Source organism: Oreochromis aureus, linkage group 11, assembly GCF_013358895.1.
Source record: "Oreochromis aureus strain Israel breed Guangdong linkage group 11, ZZ_aureus, whole genome shotgun sequence".
NCBI classification, from domain to species: Eukaryota; Metazoa; Chordata; class Actinopteri; order Cichliformes; family Cichlidae; genus Oreochromis; species Oreochromis aureus.
In genome coordinates this window covers 8,737,300-8,743,823 of record NC_052952.1, presented here as the reverse complement: position 1 = coordinate 8,743,823, position 6,524 = coordinate 8,737,300, and the positions used below count along the sequence as shown (strand labels likewise).

Genomic DNA, 6,524 nt, shown 5'->3' with positions numbered 1-6,524 from the left:
AACCTGATATCGATTCATTAAAATCCTGAATCGATTTTTATATATAAAGTTATTTTGCCCAAATCTCCAGAATCTCAGGTTAAACCTCACAAAATTTCAACAACCACCAAACAGCTAAAACAGTAAATGAGAGTAGGTACACGGATTCTGCACAAAGACATAAACACAAAGCACGGACCCGGCGACGCATCAAAATCAGTGAGATGTTGGGTTTCTCACCCGACGGCACAAACATGGACGCGCCGTCGGGGCTGAAAGGCGACAGCTCACAGAATCTGATGTGTTGCCGGGTCCGCGCTTTGTGTTTACATCTTTTTTTGCGCTAGATTCTGAAGCTGCAGGTTTCATCACTCTCCAACCAAAGTTTAACCAACAGCAAAAGAAGATCCGAAGTAAGCTTCACATTTCACTTCACATAAACACGAATTCCCTCTTACTTTTGCTGTTTTGCTTCCACCACGATAAAATGACACTTCATGTACAGCTCTCTCTCTCTGTCAGTGTACTCCAAGAACAGTTTCCCATCTAAAAATCTCTCTTTCCTGCATTATTCGCTTGCTTATTACCCACCAGTATACCGTTGTTTACAGCGCTATCAGCTGCTGTTTTATTTTTCTTTTTTTATTTAACTGACTTCCGATAAGTAAGTCTCAATACCGAAGAAATGTAAACTTTTTAAAATTATGCGAAACAGCAAAACGATTGGCTGTGTCTCTAATAAAACCTCTGTAACTTTGCTCTGCTTCGCTTCAGCAACATCAGGTAATGTTTATATGATGATTCATGGTTTTCTTCAGTTTTTGTTCTACTGCAGAATATTTTTAGGGTTATCTGCTTTAAAAAGCCAGGCCAGTAAAATCTCCATCATGTTTTTCTGTGTTTTACCCTCAGTTACTTTGACACAAAGGCATCTGCTGTTATGCTTGCACCTTTGATAAAGTCTCACAAATGTCACCTTTCTTTTTATAGATATAAAAATCAGAATTATAATATAATATTTCTGACTGTCTGAGGCAAAATTTCCTCGATTCAAATAAAATCAAATCAAATCGAATCATGGATCAAATCGATCCATTTGAATCGGAATCGAATCGATTCTAGAAATCAGTGACGATACCCAGCCCTACTCTTGAGGTTTATAAAAAGGTGAAATACGTGGGTCACTTTATTACTGATCAAATAAATGATGACGATGAGATATATATATAGATATATATATATATATATATTTATATAGGCAATGTTGTAAGCTCTATATCCAGGCAAATACCACTACATGTAAGTTCAGCTTCTCTTCAGTTCCAGTTAAAGTGGCTTTGCTTAAAGCAGTGGTTCTCAAACTTTTCTCAATGACTACCACCTCATAAAATATATGGCTCTTGAAGTACCACCCTTATGACTGACATTAAAGTACAGTGGTATAGGCCTATTTAACACCACATACAGTTTACATGAGAAATTTTTATTTCTTATATGAAAGTTATTTATTTCAACTGTCATAAACAGGATGTGACAAATGATAATAATAACAACTTTACTGGATTAAAACATTCACAGCAGATTGGATATCTTTAAGTGATGACCTGATGAACTCTGCTTCCGGGTCCGAACTACTGTGCGTTTGTTAAGGCTGTTGTGTTTTTAACATGTTTTAATGCTTTGTATTTTGTTCTATTTTAACTGAACAAGAATCTAAAAACAGTCAGGGATCACTGTTGGCCTCTCTCGGTTGAGAACCACTGGCTTAAAGCGTGTTGCACAGCACTATATACTGCTTCCTTATGGTCATCTTACAAGCAATGTAGCATGCAGAAGCTGCATGTTGCATATAACGATGCATTAAGAATCCTGTGTGGGATACCTAGACGGGGTAGATGCCAGTCAGATGTTTGTACCTGTGGGTATTTGGACTTTGAAAACACTTTTAACAAAGTTAATGTTCACTTTTACAGAACGACAGAATGGTGGTTCTCTAACGATTGATTGATTGACTGATGGGTAGAGCAAAGGATTCTAACCTTTCAGCTATGCCTCTGCAACTGAAACAAATGACTCTTCAAACGTTTGCTGCACCAATATTTATTTGGAGTTTAAACATTTGCATGGAAAGGAAACGGAAAGTATAATATGTTTTGTAGAATATTACATGTGATACAACAGATACAGGAAATATTTATTTATGAAGTGATATTTCTGAAATTACTTTATATGAATGGAAACATTCAGTAAAATTGATTGATCAGAATGAAATTTCCCTGCAGTGTGTAAAAGTAGGGGGTACAAATAGGGTCACTAAAAAGTTGCAAAAAATTTGAACTGAATAACCCTTGACACACTTACTTTACAAATGAAGGAACACTACAAGAGTAAATAATTTTCTTTAGACCCAGCTACACTCAGATTCTTTGTAAGAATCGAGTTGAGTACCATCAACTTCCACCTCACAAAGTGTCAGGTATTCTGTTCTCCCAGGAATAACGATGTTTATGTAGCGACCTTCCATTCCATTACATGCAAAGGTTTGTGATGCCCCAGCAGCGATGGACGAGATTACAGCACATCTGAAAACAAATTACAAGAAAACAAATTAACAAGTAACATAAGCTTAATCTAACATAAAAGTTTGTATAAATGTCACTTTCAGATAAAGTGCTACTCGATATTGCATGATGCACTTAATTCTAAAAAAGGAGGTAGAAGTAGAAATATTTTACAAACATAATTAATGATTGCCACATATATGACTGTTATGTCAAAGTTTCAATAAAGTTTAAGATAAATAGCTCCTTTACCTGGGATTCGCATTGCCATTGTCATTAAGTGAATTTCAATGCGGATCTCAGCTCCATTGATCCTCTCAGGGCAACAGTCTTGTCTGTTGGTGATAGTCACAGTGTTGATTTTATATGTCTTCAAAGGTCAAGTCTCCACCATGGATTCAAGTTGTTGTTTGTACAGGCACAGGATCCCTGGTTGAAGTTGCTTGCACGATTCCCATCAATGGCATTTTCAGGTTTGGCATTCCCATACATTGAAGACTGAGCCACTTGTCCAAGTCTGGCAACATTAGTCTCTACAATGTTGCAAATAATAAGAATAATATGATAAGAAGAAATCCAAAATCATTATGTATTCATTTAACCCGGAACACACAAGAAGAATTGGACAAGATTTACCTGAAAGTGTACCATCAACTTCCACCTCACAAAGTGTCAGGTATTCTGTTCTCCCAGGAATAACGATGTTTATGTAGCGACCTTCCATTCCATTACATGCAAAGGTTTGTGATGCCCCAGCAGCGATGGACGAGATTACAGCACATCTGAAAACAAATTACAAGAAAACAAATTAACAAGTAACATAAGATTAATCTAACATAAAAGTTTGTATAAATGTCACTTTCAGATAATCAAGGTGCTGCTCGATATTGCATGATGGACTTAACTCTAAAAAAGGAGGTAGAAGTAGAAATATTTTACAAACATAATTAATGACTGCCACATATATGACTGTTATGTCAAAGTTTCAATAAAGTTTAAGATAAATAGCTCCTTTACCTGGGATTCGCATTGCCATTGTCATTAAGTGAATTTCCAATGCGGATCTCAGCTCCATTGATCCTCTCAGGGCAACAGTCTTGTCTGTTGGTGATAGTCACAGTGTTGATTTTATGTGTCTTCAAAAGGTCAAGTCTCCACCATGGATTCAAGTTGTTGTTTGTACAGGCACAGGATCCCTGGTTGAAGTTGCTTGCACGATTCCCATCAATGGCATTTTCAGGTTTGGCATTCCCATACATTGAAGACTGAGCCACTTGTCCAAGTCTGGCAACATTAGTCTCTACAATGTTGCAAATAATAACAATAATATGATAAGAAGAAATCCAAAAATCATTATGTATTCATTTAACCCGGAACACACAAGAAGAATTGGACAAGATTTACCTGAAAGTGTACCATCAACTTCCACCTCACAAAGTGTCAGGTATTCTGTTCTCCCAGGAATAACGATGTTTATGTAGCGACCTTCCATTCCATTACATGCAAAGGTTTGTGATGCCCCAGCAGCGATGGATGAGATTACAGCACATCTGAAAACAAATTACAAGAAAACAAATTAACAAGTAACATAAGCTTAATCTAACATAAAAGTTTGTATAAATGTCACTTTCAGATAAAGTGCTACTCGATATTGCATGATGCACTTAATTCTAAAAAAGGAGGTAGAAGTAGAAATATTTTACAAACATAATTAATGATTGCCACATATATGACTGTTATGTCAAAGTTTCAATAAAGTTTAAGATAAATAGCTCCTTTACCTGGGATTCGCATTGCCATTGTCATTAAGTGAATTTCCAATGCGGATCTCAGCTCCATTGATCCTCTCAGGGCAACAGTCTTGTCTGTTGGTGATAGTCACAGTGTTGATTTTATGTGTCTTCAAAAGGTCAAGTCTCCACCATGGATTCAAGTTGTTGTTTGTACAGGCACAGGATCCCTGGTTGAAGTTGCTTGCACGATTCCCATCAATGGCATTTTCAGGTTTGGCATTCCCATACATTGAAGACTGAGCCACTTGTCCAAGTCTGGCAACATTAGTCTCTACAATGTTGCAAATAATAAGAATAATATGATAAGAAGAAATCCAAAAATCATTATGTATTCATTTAACCCGGAACACACAAGAAGAATTGGACAACATTTACCTGAAAGTGTACCATCAACTTCCACCTCACAAAGTGTCAGGTATTCTTTTCTCCCAGGAATAACGATGTTTATGTAGCGACCTTCCATTCCATTACATGCAAAGGTTTGTGATGCCCCAGCAGCGATGGACGAGATTACAGCACATCTGAAAACAAATTACAAGAAAAACAAATTAACAAGTAACATAAGATTAATCTAAAACAAAAGTTTGTATAAATGTCACTCTCGGATAGTTAAGATGCGGCTCGATATTGTATGGGGGACTTAACTCTAAAAATTAGGTAGAAGTAGAAATATTTTACAAACATAATTAATGACTGCCACATATATGACTGTTATGTCAAAGTTTGAATCAAGTATAAGATAAATAGCTCCTTTACCTGGGATTCGCATTGCCATTGTCATTAAGTGAATTTCCAATGCGGATCTCAGCTCCATTGATCCTCTCAGGGCAACAGTCTTGTCTGTTGGTGATAGTCACAGTGTTGATTTTATGTGTCTTCAAAAGGTCAAGTCTCCACCATGGATTCAAGTCATTGTTTGTATGGGCACAGGATTCCTGATAGTAGTTGCTGGCACGATTCCCATCAATGGCATTTTCGGGTTTGGCATTCCCATACATTGAAGACTGAGCCACTTGTCCACGTCTGGCAACATTAGTCTCTAAAAAGTTGCAAATAATAACAATAATATGATAAGTAGAAATCCAAAAAATCATTATGTATTCATTTAACCCGGAACACACAAGAAGAATTGGACAACATTTACCTGAAAGTGTACCATCAACTTCCACCTCACAAAGTGTCAGGTATTCTGTTCTCCCAGGAATAACGATGTTTATGTAGCGACCTTCCATTCCATTACATGCAAAGGTTTGTGATGCCCCAGCAGCGATAGACGAGATTACAGCACATCTGAAAACAAATTACAAGAAAACAAATTAACAAGTAACATAAGCTTAATCTAACATAAAAGTTTGTAAATGTCACTTTCAGATAATCAAGGTGCTGCTCGATATTGCATGATGTACTTAACTCTAAAAAAGGAGGTAGAAGTAGAAATATTTTACAAACATAATTAATGATTGCCACATATATGACTGTTATGTCAAAGTTTCAATAAAGTTTAAGATAAATAGCTCCTTTACCTGGGATTCGCATTGCCATTGTCATTAAGTGAATTTCCAATGCGGATCTCAGCTCCATTGATCCTCTCAGGGCAACAGTCTTGTCTGTTGGTGATAGTCACAGTGTTGATTTTATGTGTCTTCAAAGGTCAAGTCTCCACCATGGATTCAAGTTGTTGTTTGTACAGGCACAGGATCCCTGGTTGAAGTTGCTTGCACGATTCCCATCAATGGCATTTTCAGGTTTGGCATTCCCATACATTGAAGACTGAGCCACTTGTCCAAGTCTGGCAACATTAGTCTCTACAATGTTGCAAATAATAACAATAATATGATAAGAAGAAATCCAAAAATCATTATGTATTCATTTAACCCGGAACACACAAGAAGAATTGGACAAGATTTACCTGAAAGTGTACCATCAACTTCCACCTCACAAAGTGTCAGGTATTCTGTTCTCCCAGGAATAACGATGTTTATGTAGCGACCTTCCATTCCATTACATGCAAAGGTTTGTGATGCCCCAGCAGCGATGGACGAGATTACAGCACATCTGAAAACAAATTACAAGAAAACAAATTAACAAGTAACATAAGCTTAATCTAACATAAAAGTTTGTATAAATGTCACTTTCAGATAATCAAGGTGCTGCTCGATATTGCATGATGGACTTAACTCTAAAAAAGGAG

General features: G+C 36.8%; 1 pseudogene; it reads right to left on the bottom strand.

The window, feature by feature from the left end:
• Window positions 1–2,053: 2,053 nt before the first annotated feature.
• Window positions 2,054–6,524, bottom strand: part of LOC116329604 — a 194,908-nt pseudogene continuing 190,437 nt past the window's right edge.